At 42.7% G+C, this 20,438-nt stretch overlaps 1 long non-coding RNA gene across 1 annotated transcript; it reads right to left on the bottom strand.

Annotated features, from left to right (window-relative positions):
- Window positions 1–5,924: 5,924 nt before the first annotated feature.
- Window positions 5,925–6,385, bottom strand: LOC306980457. Its single transcript, XR_013794027.1, has 3 exons — window positions 6,275–6,385; window positions 6,165–6,196; window positions 5,925–6,081 (listed from the first exon to the last, which is right to left on the bottom strand). It is a non-coding gene; the product is annotated as an uncharacterized lncRNA (long non-coding RNA).
- Window positions 6,386–20,438: the final 14,053 nt, after the last annotated feature.

Here is a 20,438-nt window from a genome sequence, read left to right as displayed (position 1 = left end):
CATTTAGAAATTTGATCAGATTATTCTATAATCATGCGTGTGTTTTTTTTATTAATTTATTTTTATTGATGGGATCCCCATTAGCACAGCAGAGCTGTTGCTATTCTTCCTGGGGTCCACATATAAAAACAAAAAGAAATACATTAAAGAAAAAGAAAAGTACATTAAGATACAAAAGCCACGCAACAATGTATACAATATATTATTGTATCACAATTCATAATCACTACTTTCTTGGCATAATTTAACAATAATGTATCAAATCAAAACCATAGTTAGTATATTTTCAGTTCAGGTCAGTTGTAGATAACATTTTTTTCAATGCCGATTTAAATGTTTTTATGTTTACGAGCATAGTTAGATTTTCAGGTTGGATATTCCATGCATGCATTGCTCTGTACATAAATGTTTTCTGAGCACTGTTTGAATGATGACATGATGCAACATGATGCACGACACATCGCATGGACTTGGATAAATACGTGAAGCACAGAGAGCGGAGAGAGAGGTGAAGGTAAGTCACTGAGCGGGACTCAGGAGCATCAAAGACGCACGATGGAACTGCTGAATATCACCCCGTTTTTACTTTACAAATGACTGACAGGGTGGATTTGTGCAGGATTAACATCACAGACATTCCCCACAATTATAAATTGCATGTGGTCCCTACAGGTAAAACTAATCTCGTCAGAATAGGGCTTTTTTATACGGTTTGTTTTTATTTTTTTTAAAATGGCCCATTGAAGATTGACGTGAGAAGAGTGGATTTCTTGTCCTTTTTTCACATTTTATAATGTGGAGAACAAAGAAAACACATGAACCTGGAGCAAAAGTTCAGAGAACCAGTGCACAAGAAGTAGTTCTATATAAATCATGACATGTAAGAAAACATTTATTACCATTCAGTTGGATCCTGGTTCCTGAGCCGATCATCATGTCCCCACAGGCGGTGACCACACAGAGGTAGGTCCCATCTTCTGCTGAGCTGATGTTTCTGAGGGTCAGGTTATAGACACATGAGCTGCCCTCACAGAAGATGTTCTTTCCATATTTCCAAAAAACTGTGTCAGAAGATGCAGAACCACATCTAACCCGCACAACGGTGGTGTGAAGTTCTTCTGGACAGTGTCTGGAGGTGAAAGAGCAGCTGACAGTCACAGAGTCTCCTGTCTGTGCGCTGATGTACTCTGGACTCTGGAGCACAGACTGGTGATCCGGCTTTGACTCTCCCTCGATCTCCAGCACAGTGCCTGGTCCAAAGACAACATCATTGGTGTTGGGTATGCCACATATATACAAGCCGACGTCCTTCACTGTAATGTCCTTTATGGTCAAACTGTTTTCCTTTTCTGAAGATCTCACTGTGTAACGACCATCAAAGGGCGCAATTTGCTTGAACAAGTCATCAGTTGAAGCGATCAGTTGAAATCTCCTTTTAGAGCCCAGTTTGTACCATGCTCTATTCTTCGAATTACTGTTGGTGACGCATTTGAAGACGACCGTTTGTCCCAGCTTTGCCGATTTAAAACCTTCTGACTGAAAGACTTTCCGACCCTTAGGTCCGCCTGAAAAATCCAAATGAAAGTTCATTGTATTAAATAATGAGAAAAGTCGATCTGGAGAGTTACTTACTCAGGTCAATCCAAGACTGAGCTTCACCTGAAAAATCGAAGTGAAAGTTCACTAAAGTGTATAAAATAATGAGAAAAGTCCATGTGGAGAGTTACTTACACAGAGAGCAGAGCACAGTAATGACGACAATCTTCAGCGTCTCCATCCTGAGTGCAGTTGTGCTGTAGAGATTCTGAATCGAGGCGGGCACTGGAAGTTTTATAAAGCTGTGACTGGAGCTTTCTGATTGGATGATGAAAATTAACATAACTTTACCTGATTGGTTGAAAAAGGCCGTTTGAACATAAGCTGCATCACCGTCAGACGCTGAGTTTGTGTCAACTGAGACATGAACCACAAACTATTACCCTCTGCACATGTTAGCTTTGTTTTTAAACTCTACAAACACTTCTCTTCTGTCATCGCCAGCTCCAAAATCCCATTGAAACAAGTCGTCAAATAAACATGAAACATCAGAAACTCTTTCAACCCAACACCTTTTCTGATTGGTCCCTTGTACAGTCAATCACGCTCTGTCAGACGCTTAAACTAGCCTTTAAACTTTATTATATTAATATATTTATGCCACTATAATATTTTCATGCCACTGAGCGCATCTGCTCTGAGCGAGTGCATCTCTCTAAACCACACAGAGTCTTTGTGTCAGTGAACACCTTCATGTTTAATGCTCTGTGGCTTGTGTCATGCACAGACTGTGAACCTTCAGTTTAGGTGACAGATGTAAAAATAACCTGGGAGTTGTTCATCTGTCAAACAGAATAGAGAGTTTCTTCAAACTCTTTCAGGGAGTTTTCTACCAATTAACATTTCCCAGCACTGAGAGAATTCCAAATGAAAAGAGAACATTTAGGTCCATGTTTCCGTTCCATCTCATTTCTTTTTGGCCTTTTTGGTAAACTCTAAAGCTATGTCTGTCTGTTTTCATTTTCTTCATACAAAATGTGACACTGGGAGTTTACCTTCAACTGTTTTTGCAACATTTTATTCAAAGCAAGCGTTACACAAATTGCACATTACATCAGCATTGTACGAATTCTCATCAACAGGACGATTCCATAAAAAGAAAAGAGACAGAGAGGTGAAATGGATAACATTTTTAGAACCGTTTGTACTGAAGCAGCCATCATAGGTCTATCATAACTCTATCATAACTCTATCATAACTCTTGGGAGCATTCTTTGTACATTCCAAGGCTTCAGTTTTAATTTCTGGATATTTGGAGCCGAGCACAGGACGGATTGAAGAGCTTCCATTACTTTCGTATTTCGTATCATATCAAATCGGCGCAAATGCTTGTCGTCACCTACAAGCCCTGCCTCCCCCGCTCGCTGAATGGTAGGTAGAAAGTCATCTGATGTAACGCGGCCTCTGAGATCAGACCCAGACGCACATGTAGGGAAATGATAATTGACCGGCTAAGACCAGGCTAATACATTAGTCTGCACACTGTTTATTCAGTACTTTGGCAGCGATAACAACCTCAAATCTTCTTGGGTTTGATGCTACACACTTGGTGCACCTGCATTTGGAGCATTTTCCTCATTCTTCTCTGCAGATCCTCTCAGACCTGTCAGGTTACATGGGGAGCGTCGCTGCAAAGTTATTTTCAGGTGTTTCTAAAGATGTTCAATCGGGTTCAAACTGGGCTCAGTTTGGGCCATTCAAGAACATTCACAGACTTGTCCTGAAGTCACTGCTTCGTTATCTTGGTGCTGCTTGGCCTCGATGTCCTGTATGAAGATGAACCGTCGCCTCAGTCTGAGGTCCTGAGAACTCTGGGCAGGTTTTTATCCTGGATGTGTTTGTACATTACTGCAATCATCTTTCTCTCACCTGACCAGTGTCCAGGTCCTGCCACTGAAAAACATCCCCACAGGATGATGTTTCCACCACCAGGCTTCACCGTAGGAATGTATTTCCAGGTGATCAGTGGTGCCTGGTTTCCTCCAGATCTGATGCTTGGCATTCAGGACAAACGGTTTGGCAAACTCAGAACAGGCTGTCATTCTGCTGATGTGTAGAACATTGCACTCATTTCAGGGAACAGAATCGGAAAGAGACAAACGTATAATACACTGGTATGTCATTCAGTTCGTTCTTACTTTCAACAGGACAAAAAGCAAAGGAAAGAAGTTAAAATTGATAAGGAAACCTTCACAAATGTTTTGTTTATGTCGTCTTCCCAAAAACTCAATGAAGTTGTTGTAGGCAAGAGTGCAGAGTGCACGTGTGTCTGCACTTTTGCTCTTGTCTACCATGTTGGCCTTCGCCCTCAAGATCGGGCCCCGGGGGTCTGATGGGTTAATCAGGAGGGTCAGACCCCCCTGTATTTGGCACACTGGTGGGGGACCTTCACAAGGAGTGGACTGAGGCTGGAGTCAGTGCATCAAGAGCCTCCACAGACAGACGGATCCTGGACATGGTCTTCAAATGTCGCATTCCTCTGGTTAAAGCATCCTGGTCTTCCACAACACCTCAGCAGCGCTTGCCTGGCCTGCCAAACTACATGTTTTTCATAGATATTTCAAAGACATAAAGTCTGGGAGCAGCATAATCTCAACGATTTCAAGGTGGGTGTGATTGACAGACGGCATCAACCAATCAGAGCAACGCTCGATACGTTGCAGCAACAAGCGGCAGGAAGCCTTTCCAAAAATGTTTGGTTTTAGGGATTACATTTTTTTTCAAATGATTGAAAACAGATGAAAGAGCAGAAGAAAACATCGTATCACTCGCCACGCACGCCGTCTCTATTGTTTTGCTAGAGTGTGGTAGTGGCTTCCGCCTCTTGGGGGAATGAAGTCCCGCCTCTCGGTGTGTGATTGGACCGATGTGGGTAAAATCGTGAAATGATTGGCTGCAAGGAGCTGTCCAGACGGTTCTTCTTTTGAACAGAAAGGAGGAGTGTCTGGCAGGCCAGGCAACAGCAGAGCCACAGGCTGAGAGCATCCATGCCACACAACTGCATTAAGGCAGTGCTTCACGTAAAAGGGTCCCAAGCCAAGTACTGAGTACATATAATTATAGTTTTCAGAGGACCCACATTTCTCTGTTTAAAATCGTTTTTTTTATTGATTTCATGTCATATTCTAATCAAAACAAAAACAAACAAAGGCTTGACAGAACCATATGTTTCATCCACTTCATAAAAAGACATATTTGCATTTTAGGTCAATTAGAATTTTTCGATTATTTCTATTTGTCAAATTGAATGAGATAGAATTTTCAACACATTTTTTAAAATCACTTTTTACAAAAGATTGCTATACCTTTTAGCAATTTGGGAAAGCCCAGATGACGATGTCATGTCCTGGAAGCACAAGTCTGGTACATCCTTGGATGTCATTTCAAGACACTTGAAGGTTCAGGTTCATTGGGTCAAACAATGATGTAAATGTTCAGTCATCACACAGATCAGAAAGAAGGCGGGTTCTGTGTCGCAGAGATGAACCTGCTGTGTCTGAAATGTGAAGATCAACCCAAGAACAAAAGCAAAAGACCTGGTGAACCTGGTCAGAGTTTGTCATTATCCAGAGTGAAACAAGTCCTGTATCGACACGGGCTGAGAGGGAACTCTGCAGGAAGAAGCTCTGACTCCAAAGAAACAAATAAAAAGACAGTTTGGAGTGTGCAAATAACAACAAGATAAAGAGTCTAATGTTTGGAGACATATCCTGTGGTCTACCAAAAAAAAATAAAAAATGGCCATAATGACCATTGTCACGTTTGGTAGAAAAAGCCTGAGAACACCATGCCAACTGCGAAACATGGGGGGGCAGCATCATGCTGTGGGAGGGACTGGTGCACTTCACAAAATAGATGACATCATGAAGGAAGAACTCTATGTGGAAATATTGGAGCAACATCTCAAGACATCAACCAGGAAGTTAAAGCTTGGGCGCAGATGGTTCTTTTAAATGGACAATGACCCAAAGCAAACTGTCAAGCTGGTTACAAAGTGGCTTAAAGGGACTATATGGAGTTTAAACATGTAAAAATTATGTATTTTCCTCCCCCTACATGTTCCAGCCATGTCCTAATGTGTAGAACCAGACCTGTTCACCACAACTGACTCTAAAATCCTGCACTGTCACTCAGAAAGGTGTTAATTCGAATATCAGGTGCCGTCATGCACGAGCTTAATATAGAAGCTGCAGTTACGCATAAGACCTGAGGTGGCAGTAGTGAGTATAAAATGGCCAACTTGCATCTAGTCTCTTAAGTTGAATTACAGAAATAAATGCTTTTCCACAATATCCTAATTTTCCGAGTTTCACCTGTATGTCCATGCTTTGAATGACTTTAGTCCAGAGACTTTTTCAGTCAGACGCGTTGGTTTCTCACTTCAGAGTAAACCACCGAGTCCTGTCTGGGCGCTGCTGAGGCGGACCTGCGGGGGGCGCTCCTGGGCACCACGTTAACTCCGGCATAAGTGACCTCACCTTCAGCCTGAAAAAAACAATACAAAGATGAATGACTCTCTTGGTGAGATTTGTTTGGACAAATAAACAACAAAGACAAATCCTTGTGACCTGTGGAGCGTCAGCAGAGCCGGGACAGGAGTCTGCAACACAGACATTTCACATCCGGTTTTATTTGCAGAGACAGGGGGAGAATATAAAACTGCTGGTGAATGTGGTACCTGTCACTCGTTTCCTGCAGGCGCAACAAACCACCAACACCAGGACAACCACGGCCGCTCCGAAGACGACGTTCAACGCGGTCAAGACGATGACAGTGCGACTCACTTCAGTGGGACTCACTTCAGACTGGACAGCTTCTTCCACTGAGGAATAAGGAGGTTACATTCATGTAATAGGACATACTATAAATTAACACAAATGAAGAAATGTGAAGAGGCCAGGGTCAAAGTGTCATATGAGGCCCGAGCACCAACGGGGCCGGCAAAGGTGATCTTATAATCGAACAGCAGTCCCCCAAAAGGAACAGGAATAGCTTTTGCAATAAACGTGTTTGGAACGGAACAAAAAAAAAACTTTCAATAAGCGGCAACAAGATGAAGCAGGTCCATGTTTGTTAAGCACAATTCAGAAAATACTTTAGAAAAAATGTGTGGTCATTTGGTTCCTGTTGTGACAATGTGCTCTATGATTTTGAGATTTGAGCGGCTGTTAGCAAGGGTGTAACATTTGGTATAATATTGGGGGGGTCGAGAGGCAATTTTTTTTCAGGGGGGGTTGTAACCCTCCAATCCCCCCACATTTAACGCCCATGGCTGTTAGCATAGTTCCAGACGGTCCTGCTTTTGAATAGATACAAAAAGCACCGTATACAGTTGTGCTTGAAAGTTTACATGCCCTGGTAGATTTTTCAAAAGATATGAGAGGTAGGGTTGGGCGATGTTCCCTTAATTGGCCGTTGACGATGTTTACAGTGAACCATCGTGATGGACGATGATATCGTTCATTTTTCATTATAAGCATTTTTTAAAGACATTTACATAGCCCATATAGAAGCTGCATATTACTATGTATGTTAGGAAAATGTGAGATTCCAGGATAAATGGATCTAAACTAAACATGATTTGAACAGAGTCATGAACACGACTTTTGCAAAAGAAATGTGTTAAAACTTGTGCGTAAAGTCTGAGAGGAGAACGACTTATTCAGAGCGTGAACTCCAACGCTCTTATCACACTAATACAAATGTTTATCGGAGCTTATTATTTGCATTTGCTCAGTTTTAACCCAATGTTTAAGAAACAGTGGGTGAACGGGAAAATATGTAGAAGTTTGCGTCGTAGCTTACGTTTTTGAAGCCACTCCACGCGCCGTCTGCTCGTAACCTCGTAGCTCCTGCACCGCGCTCCGATGTGAGAGCCATCTCGTCTTTTTAAAACGGTTTAAGTTTCCGTACGCAGCAAAGCAAAGCAAAACCACGCGCTAAACTCTGAGCTGCAGAGAGAGAGAGAGATAGCTCCGTGCGTCAGAAACAGAGCAGCTGCGTCTTTACGTTAATAATTACGGCTAACACATCGTGGCTTCTGGCAGGTACTGACACTAGCGCGCATATTAGTTATATCCGTGATTTAATTTACAGTGTAATCCCTGCAAAGTTTGTAGGTTTACAAGGCCCACAGAAGATCAGTGCGTGTTTCTGACAGGAGGGGGCGTGGCATTACGACGGTGGCTCTACATCGTGATGTTGCTCATCCATCACGATGGACGATGATATCGTCCATCGGCACAACCCTAATGAGAGGTAACACAAAAAAGGTTTTTTCACCCTGATCAAAAGTTTATGAGAAAGAAGAGTGGGCCACAAAAAACTCCAAACTGTCATTGATGCTAAAGGGGGCGTTCACGGAAGCAAAGTAAAACCTAAAATTTGATTACATGCAATTGACCGATATGACTGTGGCCCACTGCGAACAACAACCATGGACATAGGTGAAGGGCTGAGGGGGGAAATGAGAGTCTTTAATTCGAGACAACCCAGACCCAACGACAACCTTTAGAAAACTTCTTCTGGATTAGAGGCTAAAATTGTCCAAAAAGTCAAACTGCAAAGTGTTTGAGAAGTTTTTGTTAAATAGTTGTTCTGTGAGAAAGCTGCTTTTTCATCTGCGCTGCAGGAGCCGAGCCAATGTTTTTAATGGAATAAAGAAAGCTGCACTAACTACCATTAATAACAACAACATTTACATATATAGGCCACACTCTATATGCCGCAGCGTCCACATCGCTACAAGCACATTCATGCATGGTCAAATATTCTAAGAGAACAGTGGCCTACAGGTACATTTACTTTTACAAAAGTGTGTTAAAGTGTATACATTTGATGAGATTATTGTTTAAACGTATGGTCAGTCAGACTGATGCGATGTCGGGAGTGTGGCCGTGTTTAGAGCCACCCTCCTCAGCCTCTCAGCGTAAGGTCCCGGGGGTTCTCACATTGGAGCTCTTTTATTATAAATAGCCGTGTGTTTTTGGACCCAGTTGCATTGTTATTGAAAACATGACACAAAATTCAATGTGATTCTAAAAATCGATAAATTAGCGTTATATAATGCTAATATAATGATATATTATCGTTGTATGAGCAGCAAGGTTCAAAGTGTGGCAAAAAAGTAGCGGCTTATCATCAGTAAATTATGTTTTGTTTTTATGTTGTTATACAAAATGGTCCGATTAAATTTGGTGTGAGAAGAGTGCCTTGGTTGTCGTTCTTTTTCTCACATTTTACAATGTCGAGAACAAAAGAAAAACATGGAACCAAGAGCGAAAAAGAGAGAGAGAATCAGTGCAGAAGAAGAAGTGCTGTATAAATGGTCACAATCCAAACTGATGCTCTAAAGAAAAGGCATTTTATTACCATTCAGTTGGATCCTGGTTCCTGAGCCGATCATTATGTCCCCACAGGCGGTGACCACACAGAGGTAGGTCCCATCTTCTGCTGAGCTGATGTTTCTGAGGGTCAGGTTATAGATGCACGAGCTGTTCTCACAGACAATGTTCTTTCCATAGTCCCAAGAAACAATATCAGAAACAGCACAGCCACTTCTCACCCACACTACACTGATGTGTTCTTCTGGACAGTGTCTGGAGGTGAAAGAGCAGCTGAGAGTCACAGAGTCTCCTGCCTTTGCGCTGACATACTCTGGACTCTGGATCTCAGACTGGACGGGCTTTCCCTCGATCTCCAGCACAGTGCCTGGTCCAAAGACAACATCATTGGTGTTGGGTATGCCACATATATACAAGCCGACGTCCTTCACTGTAATGTCCTTTATGGTCAAACTGTTTTCCTTTTCTGAAGATCTCACTGTGTAATGACTATCAAAGGGCGCAACTTGCTTGAACTTGTCATCAGTTGAAGCGAGCAGTTGTAATCTCCTGTTAGAGCCCAGTTTGTACCATGCTCTATTCTTCGAAATACTGTTAGTGACGCATTTGAAGACGACCGTTTGTCCCAGCTTTGCCGATTTAAAACCTTCTGACTGAAAGACTTTCCGACCCTTAGGTCCGCCTGAAAAACCAAAATGAAAGTTCATTTAAGTGTATTAAATAATGAGAAAAGTCCATCTGGAGAGTTACTTACTCAGGTAATTCCAAGACTGAGCTTCACCTGAAAAATCCAAATGAAAGTTCACTAAAGTGTATTAAATAATGAGAAAAGTCCATGTGGAGAGTTACTTACACAGAGAGCAGAGCAGAGTAATGACGACAATCTTCAGCGTCTCCATTCTGAGTGCAGTTGTGCTGTAGAGATTCTGAATCGAGGCGGGCTCTGGATGTTTTATAAAGCTGTGACTGAAGCTTTCTGATTGGGTGATGAAAATTAACATAACTTTACATGATTGGTTGATAAAGGTTGTTTGACCACAAGCTGCATCACCGTCAAGACGCTGAGTTTGTTTCAGCCAAAGCAGGTGTCTGGAGAGCGTCTGTCAACTGAGAGATGAACCGCAAACTAACTATTACCCTCTGCACGTGTTAGCTTTGTTTTTAAACTCCACAAACACTTCTCTTCTGTCATCGCCAGCTCCAAATCCCATTGAAACAAGTCGTCAAATAGAAATACATCCCTATGATCCACTCATGTTTGTTCCAGTTTTGGACAAGACGGTGTTTGGTGCTTAAACCAATGAAACATCAGGAAACTCTTTCAACCCAACACCTTTTCTAATTGGTCCCTTGTGCAGTCAATCACGCTCTGTCAGACGATCATTGTGCAGTCTCGGCAATGATCAAAGTCAGACATACTGTACCTCTCGCAGTACTTTAGTGGCTTAAATAAGCCTTCAAACTTTGAAATATTTTCATGCCACTGAGCGCATCTGCTCTGAGCGAGTGCATCTCTCTAAACCACACAGTGTCTCTTGAGTCTTTGTGTCAGTGAACACCTTCATGTTTAATGCTCTGTGGCTTGTGTCATGCACAGACTGTGAACCTTCAGTTTAGGTGACAGATGTAAAAATAACCTGGGAGTTGTGCATCTGTCAAACAGAATTGAGAGTTTCTTCGAACTCTTTCCGGGAGTTTTCTACCAGTTCTGACTTCCAAATGAAAGAAGAACATTTAGGTCCATGTTTCCGTTCCAGCTCATTTCTTTTTGGCCTTTTTGGTCAAGTCTAAAGTTATGTCTTTCTGTTTTCATTTTCTTCATACAAAATGTGACACTGGGAGTTTACCTTCAACTCTGTCATGTTTTTGCAACATTTTATTCAAAGCAAGCGTTACACAAATTGCGCATTACATCAGCATTGTACAAATTCTCATCAACAGGACGATTCCATAAAAAGAAGAGAGACAGAAAGGTGAAATGTACATGTACATTCGTATGCACACTGTTTATTTAGTACTTTGGCAGCGCTAACAACCTCAAGTCCTCTTGGGTTTGATGCTACACACTTGGTGCACCTGCATTTGGAGCATTTTCCTCATTCTTCTCTGCAGATCCTCTCAGCTCTGTCAGGTTACATGGGGAGCGTCGCTGCAAAGTTATTTTCAGGTCTTTCTAAAGATGTTCAATCGGGTTCAAACTGGGCTCAGTTTGGGCCATTCAAGAACATTCACAGACTTGTCCTGAAGTCACTGCTTCATTATCTTGGTGCTGCTTGGCCTCGATGTCCTGTTTGAAGATGAACCGTCGCCTCAGTCTGAGGTCCTGAGAACTCTGCGGCAGGTTTTTATTCTGGATGTCTTTGTACATTACTGCAATCATCTTTCTCTCACCTGACCAGTCTGCAGGTCCTGCCACTGAAAAACATCCCCACGGGATTATGTTTCCACCACCAGGCTTCACTGTAGGAATGTATTTCCAGGTGATCAGTGGAGCCTGGTTTCCTCCAGATCTGATGCTTGGCATTCAGGACAAACGGTTCAACTCTTGTTTCTCGTGGTCTGGGAGTCATTTCGGTGCCATTTGGCAAACTCAGGACAGGCTGTCATTCTGCTGATGTGTAAAACAAAAAGAATCGGAAAGCGACAAGCGTACAATACAGTTGTATGCCATTCAAAGGAAAGGAGATAGAATTGATATGAAAACCAAAACATTTTTGGCTATGTCGTCTTAGAGGGTAAAAAATGGCCTAGACACACGTCTATAGTAAATTAGACGGAGCAACTCACTACAAAGCTAATACCAAGCCGGGCTAACGTAGAAAAACAGAAAAAAGTGAGTGCATCAATAGGTCCAAAAAAGTAGGCGCAGGTGCTCTTCAGAGATCAGGTATAAAACTTGATGAGCAGAGGAAAAAAGATGATCCCATCCATGCTTTGAATGACATTAGTCATTAATGAGAAAAGTCCATGTGGAGAGTTACTTCCACAGAGAGCAGAGCATTGTAATGACAACAATCTTCAGCGTCTCCATTCTGAGTGCAGTTGTGCTGTAGAGATTCTGAATCGAGGCGGGCTCTGGAAGTTTTATAAAGCTGTGACTGGAGCTTTCTGATTGGGTGATGAAAATTAACATAACTTTACCTGATTGGTTGAAAAAGGCCGTTTGAAAACAAGCTGCATCACCGTTTTCCCTTTATCCTCCTATTTTCTTAAAAGGTTTCTGGATTTTGTTAATTTTAAACAATACTCCAACCTCATAGGCTTCGTCTTCAATTCTGTTCTTTAACATGTGTGGTCAACACCCAGGTGGGTGTCGCCTAAGTGCCTGATTTTCAGCTGTAAGTCTTCGACGACCCAGAACTGATCCACATGGCATGACATTTTACACAGCAAGGCATAAGTCACAGTAAACAACTGTGTTTCCAGTTTCCCTTACTACCACAAACATGTGCAATAGGTCAGAATGAATGCTGTCAGTGTGAGTGGGTGGTGGTCGAAGGGGCTGATGGTGCAGATTGGCAGGCTCACTTTTGTCAGTCTACCCCTATTCAACTTTGGTTTGGGAAAGAGCTCTTGGATGCTCCACAGCACTACTGGAAAAATATTCTATGGACTGATGAAGCCAAAGTTGAATAGTTTGGGAGGAACACACAATGTCATGTGTGGAGGAGAAATGGAACAGCACCAACATCAAAACCCTCACTGTGAAGTATGGAGCAGGAGCATCATGGTGTGGGGCTCATGATATTTAGCAGAAAAAACTGAGACGTTCACAACCGTGTGGAATAAGTAAGTGAACCCTTGAATTAAACAGCTGGCTGATCCTTCTTTGCAGACAGGATGAATCTTGGACCATTCCTCTTCACAAAACTGCTGCAGTTCAGCGAGATTCAAGCGGTGTACTGACTTATTCCACACTGTCCTGTGTATGTTTGCATGTTGTGGCCAATAAGAATATGATCAAATATAAATGTTTAAGTGGTATTAGTTCAAGCAGACACTGTTTATTAATTCTCATGATTTCAATAAAGATTGTGCCACATTTTATGACCAATTTAAGCAGAAATGTGACATATTCGGTGTATTTCGGTGTACTTACTTTTTCCCCCCACTGTAAATCGAGACCATTTACCATGTCCATCAAAGCCTTGGTGCAGTCACGCCAAGGATCAAAGTCATACACACTGCAGGCATTATTTCAGTGGTTTGAAAGACACCAAGCACATTGACTTTCAGAAATGTCCATGGCGTCTGCTCTGAGCTGGTGCATGCTCTCTCTGAAAACCACAGAGTCCTTTGCACGTGTGTGTCTGTGTGCAGCCCTCATGTTTAAGGCTTTTTTGGCTGAGTGAAACTTCAGTGTGGTCTGGGTGACAAGGGGAATGATAACCTATAGGCTGTTGTTTACAGGTCAAACAGAACAAACATCATCCAGCTTTGGAGGCCATTGCCATTCCATTTCACCGAACTTTAGGTAGGTCTTGCTGAGAGCCCCCTGTTAACAATCTGAACGGCAGTAAAGCAGAGTGAGCATGTAGGAATATAGAACACACAGTATAAAAAGAAACACATGATGCCATTTTAGTCTTGCCTAACTGGTGTTTCTGTTGAAATACGCTGTGATGCAGTGTTTGGTTTGTCCTCATAGTCCAGGTACGTATATGCGATAAGGGGATATCTGCCTAGCTATTGCTGCCAGTCCACAAAACCCCACACCTGCACATGCACCGTCAGTCCAACGACAAAGTTTCACCCACAATGACAAACAACCAGAGCATTTTGGTAAAGTATTTTATGTTCACGCCATGAACGCCCGTATTTGACCACAATGCTTGTAATTGTGAATAAAGAGCGATGAAGTCTTACAAAGAGGTCGGCAATTACAAGAAAATAAACACAATTATTTGATGCCGAATTTGAAAAAAAAGAGCACGTGCCTCCAAGCTCTAACTTCCGCTCAGTCAGACATGTTGGTTTCTCACTTCAGAGTAAACCACTGTGTCCTGTCTGGATGCTGCTGTGGTTGACCTGTGGGGGGCGCTCCTGGGCACCACATTCACTCCTGCATAAGTCACTTCCTCTCCAACCTACAAAAACAAGACAAATACTGATGATGTAATTATAGAGTTAAAATTCACCGAAACCCAATAAAAGAAAATACAATACCGTGTCTCCACCCCCTGCACTGCCACATCCTTCTGTAACAGATTTGGAGATGCACTTTAAGGTGGTAGTGAAAATGAAACAACTCTGCATTTGTGAGTGTGATCAGCACCTTTTGCTTGTTTCCTGTGGTAGTTACAAAGCACCCACACCAGGACGACCACTGCCACGCCCAAGACAACGTTTAACACCGTCAAAGTGATGACAGTGGGACTGAAGTCGAACGGGCCTTAGAAAAGAAACAAAGAATTCAGTTGTGACAGTTATATGATGATACAATAAGTACATACATAAATGTGTGATTAGGTGTCTTGGTCTGAAGTTGGTAATCCATAGAATTGCTGACACATGCAGTGTTTTTCCTGCGTACGGAACAATTACTCCCACCTGTGCATTTTTAGGGTAGGCTACAGAATGTTATTAGCTTGGAATGGTCAGTGAGGGGTTCATCTGATTAATAAGATTTGTTCCCTTGACCCTTTGAGATTGCATCAATCACTAAACTACTGCCCCCCAGCTGTGGGGGAGCGCAGCATGGTCGGTCATTTTAGTTAAGATTAGGCTTGAATATTTAGGGTAACTATCGGGTGCTTATTGTCGCAGCTGTCAGTGGACAAAGAAGAAAACATTCAGTAACATCAGGACATATTTTGCTACTGTTGCTGCTTCATAACTACATAGGTTCATAACAAACCACCAGAAGCAACCAAATGTATATTGAATAATTGAACGTTTGTTGGCCTTACCATTAACATGAATTGTTGTCACATTGCCGATCAGTGTGTCCCCACAGGCGGTGACCACACAGAGGTAGGTCCCATCTTCAGCTGAACTGATGTTTTTGAGGGTCAGGTTATAGACACATAAAGCTTCCTCCGTGTTCTCACAGAAGATGTTCTCTTTTCCATAGTTCCAAGAAATGATCTGAGAATATGGACCAGTTTTAACCCACATGACCCTGGTATGTTCCTGCTGACGTTGTCTGGAGGTGAAAGAGCAGCTGAGAGTCACAGAGTCTCCTGGCTGTGCTCTGATATACTCTGGACTCTGCAGCACAGACTGGACGGGCTCTGACTCCCCCTCGATCTCCAGGACAGTGCCTGATCCAAAGAGAACATCTCGTGATTTGAATATTCCGCAGTAGTACGTGCCGACGTCCTCCTCTCTCATCTGCAATATGGTCAGATTAGTTTCCGTGGCAGAAGATTCTGTTAAGTAACGCTGATCTGTAGCCGATGGTGTAAGTTTATAGTCCACTGATGAAAGGAGCTGCAGTGTCTTGTTGGTGACCTGTTTGTACCACACTCTATGTCTCCAAGAACTGTGAGTGAGACATTTTAGTACCACAGGGTCTCCCAGCTTTGCCCTTTTAACACACTCCAGCTGAACTAGCTCCTGTGACAGAGCTCCATCTGAAAAGACAAAGGAAAGTTTCATTAAGAATATCAAATGTTCAGGACTATTCTACTGGAAAGTGACTTACACAGAGTCCAGAGCAGGAGAGAGCTCACACGCAGAGGAAGCATCTTTGTAAAGTACAGCAGTGTCCTCGAGACTGAATCGGGGTGAGCAGTGGAACAAGTATGAAGCTGAACTTGATAGCTTTCTGATTGGAAGATACAAACTCACGTAGCATAAGCTGATTGGCTGCAAGAAGTCTTTTGAACAGAAGCTCCACAATCACGTGTAGCAATGATTGTGTAATTTCCAGCCCTTCTTACTTTGTTTTTCAATGTAATTGAACATCTTTTAGTGAAAATGTGAAGATTTTTTTTTTAACCTGGAATTTAAAAGCATATTCCTAAGGGCGATGTATTGTACGGTTAACAACTCAGTTAAATATTTGAGACCATGAAGAGGTTTAAAAACAAACATTAAAATTATGAAATCAATCCGGAAACGGACCGGGAGCCAGTGCAGGGAGGAGAGGACGGTGATGTGTCTGTATCTGGACTAGTATTCTGCACTAGCTGTAACCGGTGAAGTGACGACTGTGGTAGACCAGAGTACAGAGTATTGCAGTAGTCCAAGCGAGATCTGATAGACTCGTGCGTCGCCTTCTCGAGGTCTTGGCGTGAGAGAACGGGCTTCACTTCAGAAAGACGCAGCTTTGACAACAGCATATATTTGTTGTTTAAAGTTCAGCTCTCGGTCAAAGATGACTCCCAGGTTCCGGACTGCATCGTCTACTGGATCCATGACCCTGGACTGAATTTGAGGAACATCCCTGGAACCAAAAAAACAAACTCATATTTTCCTTTGTTCAGGTGGAGCAAGTTCTGAGCCAGCCATTGTTTCATGTCCAAAAGGCAGCAATGGAGTGATTCGAGAGCAGAGGCAGTGTTGGGGAGCGCCGCTAAATAGACCTGGACATCATCAGCATAAAAGTGAAAGGACAAATTATGTTTAGCAATGATGGACCTGAGCGGAAACAGGTAAAGTGAAAACAGGACCGGGCAAAGGATGGAACCCTGGGGTATCCCAGATGACAACGGGGCAGACAAGGAGGAATAGTCGTCGACCATCACCACGAAGTTCCGGTCAGTCAGGTAGGACCTGAACCACTGCAGGACCTGGCCTGAGCACGGACTGGACGGGCTTTGACCCCCCTCGATCTCCAGGAGAGTGCCCCTTTCAAACATTGCATTTTCCAGACTCAACACTCCACAGTAGTAGAAAACCGGCATCCTCCCATCTCGTGTCCAAAATTCTCAAAGTGTTGGAACTTATGAATGATGAAATGCGATAGTGCTTGTCATACATTGTTGTATTATTAATACTATCAGTTAATGCGAGCAGCTCCTGTCCCCTGCTGGAGCTCAGTTTGTACCATTCTCTGGTTCCCATTTTACCTGACATGTAGCATTTAACATCCACTGTGACTCCAAGTCCCCCAGAGTTAAATGACTTCAGTTTTATGAGCCCCACCTGAGCAAAAGCCAAAGTCAAAGAAGAACAAGAATGGTTGTTTTAAACGTGCTTCATAAATAAACTTGAACTAGATCTAAAATGCAAAGATAAGTTTGGATTCCCTGCAACTTGTATACAATGTGCCTTGCAATCATTTTTGCCCATGGCTATCACAAAAATTGCCCACAAAAGTTCTGGAGGGACGGATTAAGGCGTGAAAGTATCCTTAGTTTTGCTCAGGAGCATTAGCTAAGTGTGCAAGTTTTAGATTTAGGAGATGTCCCACACCGCCTTCGCTCGGCCTGATCCCGTCAGATCTTGAAGCTAAGCAGGGAGGCGCCTGGCCAGTACTTGGATGGGTGACCGTTTGGGAACAGCAGGAAGCCTGGGATGAATGTAGTGAGTGAATGAGTGAGTGTTTGTTGGTGGTGGTAAAAAAGAGACATGTTGACTTTGACATCTAAAAATAATTATAATAAGGCTACAAGTTTGCGCTAGTAGCCTTTTTATTATCATTATTATTATTAGATGAAGAAGCACAGGTTTATCTCTTACCTTGAGACCAGACCAGGATCACAGCCAGAACCTTGATCACACTCGTCATGTCGCTCTCTCTGTACGGATTGGTCTGATGTGAAGTGGGCAGAGGAGGATGTTTAAAGTCCAGTGCCGTTTTCTGATTGGACAACAGCTTCCACGTAACTCCGCCTCATTGGCTGCTTTCGATATCGCCACAAATAATGCAGAGGGTCATTCAAAGACATGCACTTAGATAGTCTTGTTCTACGTTTAACCAGAGAACTACAACAAACGGACTGATAAGATGTTTGACCACGATGCTCTGCAGAACGTGACTGCTGACACTTTGTTTCTGTGGTCATGAGCAAGTGTGAATTTTTAGTGGCCCAGCGACTGTATGGGTGGTTAGTTTGGCGCCTTTTGGTAGGTTTTCACTGTTAATGGAAGCAATATACAATCTACGAGCCCAGACATAGGAGACTACAATCAATAGCTGGGAGTTCTTTATTTGCACTTACAATTAGCGTTGCTCCCTCTCGGTATCCTGGAACCAGGTTTTGCTGTTTTTTTATTGTTTTTTTTTCTCCCTTTGTTTTTGTGTTGAGTTTGTGTTGTTGTTGAGTGCACGGTTCTGCTCAAAACTGATGTATTTCTCTAGTGACACTGAGCATGTTTATTATATTAATATATTTGACAGTTTTATTTCTATGTTTGGGGCTTGGCATGAGAACTACTAACTTGGCTTTTTTCTGTATGTTGTACTTGTTTAAAGAGAAACTTCTGTTGGTCTGTAAATGCAGTAAATTAGAATAACTGCCTTGTATAAAATGTCTCTCTCAAAATGGCTGTAGTGAATGTCTTGAAATAGGCCTCTGTCTCTTTAAGAACCTCTGAGCCTTTCCGACACGCCCCCTCCACACGCTGCCTGTGGCATCAGTGGGGAGGGGGTTCTGCTGAGGAGCAGTGGTTGGTTACTCGGCTGGTGACGAAAGCTCGGAGGCGTCTCCAGGAGGTGGGGGCGTTCCTAGGAGGACTCAGGCAAACCTATCCCTAAAATGGCCGCCATCAGAGTATTTACAGATTACTCAAAAATACGTGAATGTGCCAAGGCAACACTTTTTAATGAGGGAATGACATAATAACATGATAATAACATTTTGCATAATACCCCCCCTTTAAAGAAATAGTTCACAGTTTTTCCATACTGAGATATGTTCTTACCTGAGCTTAGACGAGTCGATGCGTACCTGTCTGGTCTTTGTGCGTGCCCGTGGAAGAGCGTGGTTGCTTCTAACTTCACCCCGTTTGGAGGAATATACTGGGAGAGGCCGATGCTAAAAACATCTTTGGTCTTTTTGCATGACTGACGGCACACAGTTTTTCCATTCCGAGATATGTTCTTACCTAAGGTGAGACGAGTTGATACGTACCTGTCTGGTCTTTGTCTGAGCCCGTGGAAGAGCGTGGTAGCTTCCAACTTCACCCCGTTTGGAGCTATAGGAATACATTGGGTGAGGCCAAATGCTAACAACATCTTGAGTCGTTTTGCGCGACTGAGGGCACGTACAAAGACCAGACAGGTACGCATCAACTCGTCTAAGCTCAGGTAAGAACATATCTCAGTATGGAAAACTGGAAAACTATTCCTTTAAGGAACAGGCCACCGTTTTTACGTAATGAGATATGTTCTTACCTGAGCTTAGACGAGTTGATGCGAACCTGGGTTAATGCAGGAAACACACGTCATTGACAAGGAGCATGAAAAGTGACAGAGAGAATGGGTCGGACAGGTTTATCATACTTCATATTCTTCAAGCAAAAGGGGAGTGGCAATACAAACTAGTAAGAGCACTTAGAAAAATGTGTCGAAGATAATCAGGGGCATTATATGTTCTGATGACGGGATACTTGTATAGCGAACATATGTGCCCCGTCCAGTGCTTCATTTGTAAATTAGTATTTTCAGGAACACTTTTGTCTGATGTGATGGATTTGGCCAAAACATTTGCCGGAACACTCATTAAACACCATTATATCAGATAATTTTTTTGCCGGATCCTCACAAATATTTTCCAAATCCTTTACCCTGAAAAACTGAAATTTGTGGGAATGCGTTCCCCCTAATGGGAGATCAAATTAAGCACTGGCCCCGTCGCGAAAACCAGGGACACAAGTCGGCTGACTCAGTTTCCCACAAATCGAGAAAGAAGAGGTTTTTTTTTATTGTTGATTTTCTTCTTTTTGCAGATAACTTTAGCCTCTGCATGTTTTAGATAACGGTATATTTAAAAGCGTGAAATCTCAGGGTGAAAAAGTCGGAGAAATAGCGCACACTGAGGGGGCGTGTCATTGTGTGTGTGTGTCTTCATTATAATGCAACACTTTCCCATGTGTCTCACGGAGGCCGGCTGCTGATGCTAACGCTCTGAATAGCCCAATGCTAATGCTGGAATACTACTACATGGAATACTACTGCAGAGGTTCGTTTTTCTGCGTGAAACCAGTGAAATTTTCCAGGTTAACTTTTCAAGTGCGACTGATGCCTTGGCTGTAAACATGCATAGCGCCCCCTGCTGACCATTACGTTTCCCAAGCCAGCTCGCCAGAAGGATGTAGCACGGATTTACATAACTCTACATTGAAAATAACTGAGCGTGACAAATGGCCCGCAAAGGTTACTTCAGACGGGTGTGTGAAAGTTTGTTTTTTTCGCCACAAGGAGAGTATTGGATTGAACTGAAGAATGTAAATTTGCTACACTTTTACTTTCTGATCATACTGAAGTTTCTATGGTGGTTTTTACCCCAATTTGCATCAAGACATTGGTGCTTAAATCCCTTGCTTCTTAACCAACCATCTTCTGTTACCTTTCTGATAAGAGACGTCCTGGCTCATAATGACAATGAA

This window comes from Gobius niger, assembly GCF_951799975.1.
Source record: "Gobius niger genome assembly, chromosome: 21".
Taxonomy (NCBI): Eukaryota; Metazoa; Chordata; class Actinopteri; order Gobiiformes; family Gobiidae; genus Gobius; species Gobius niger.
The sequence above is the reverse complement of the archived record's forward strand: the minus strand, read 5'-3'. Positions and strand labels throughout refer to the sequence as shown.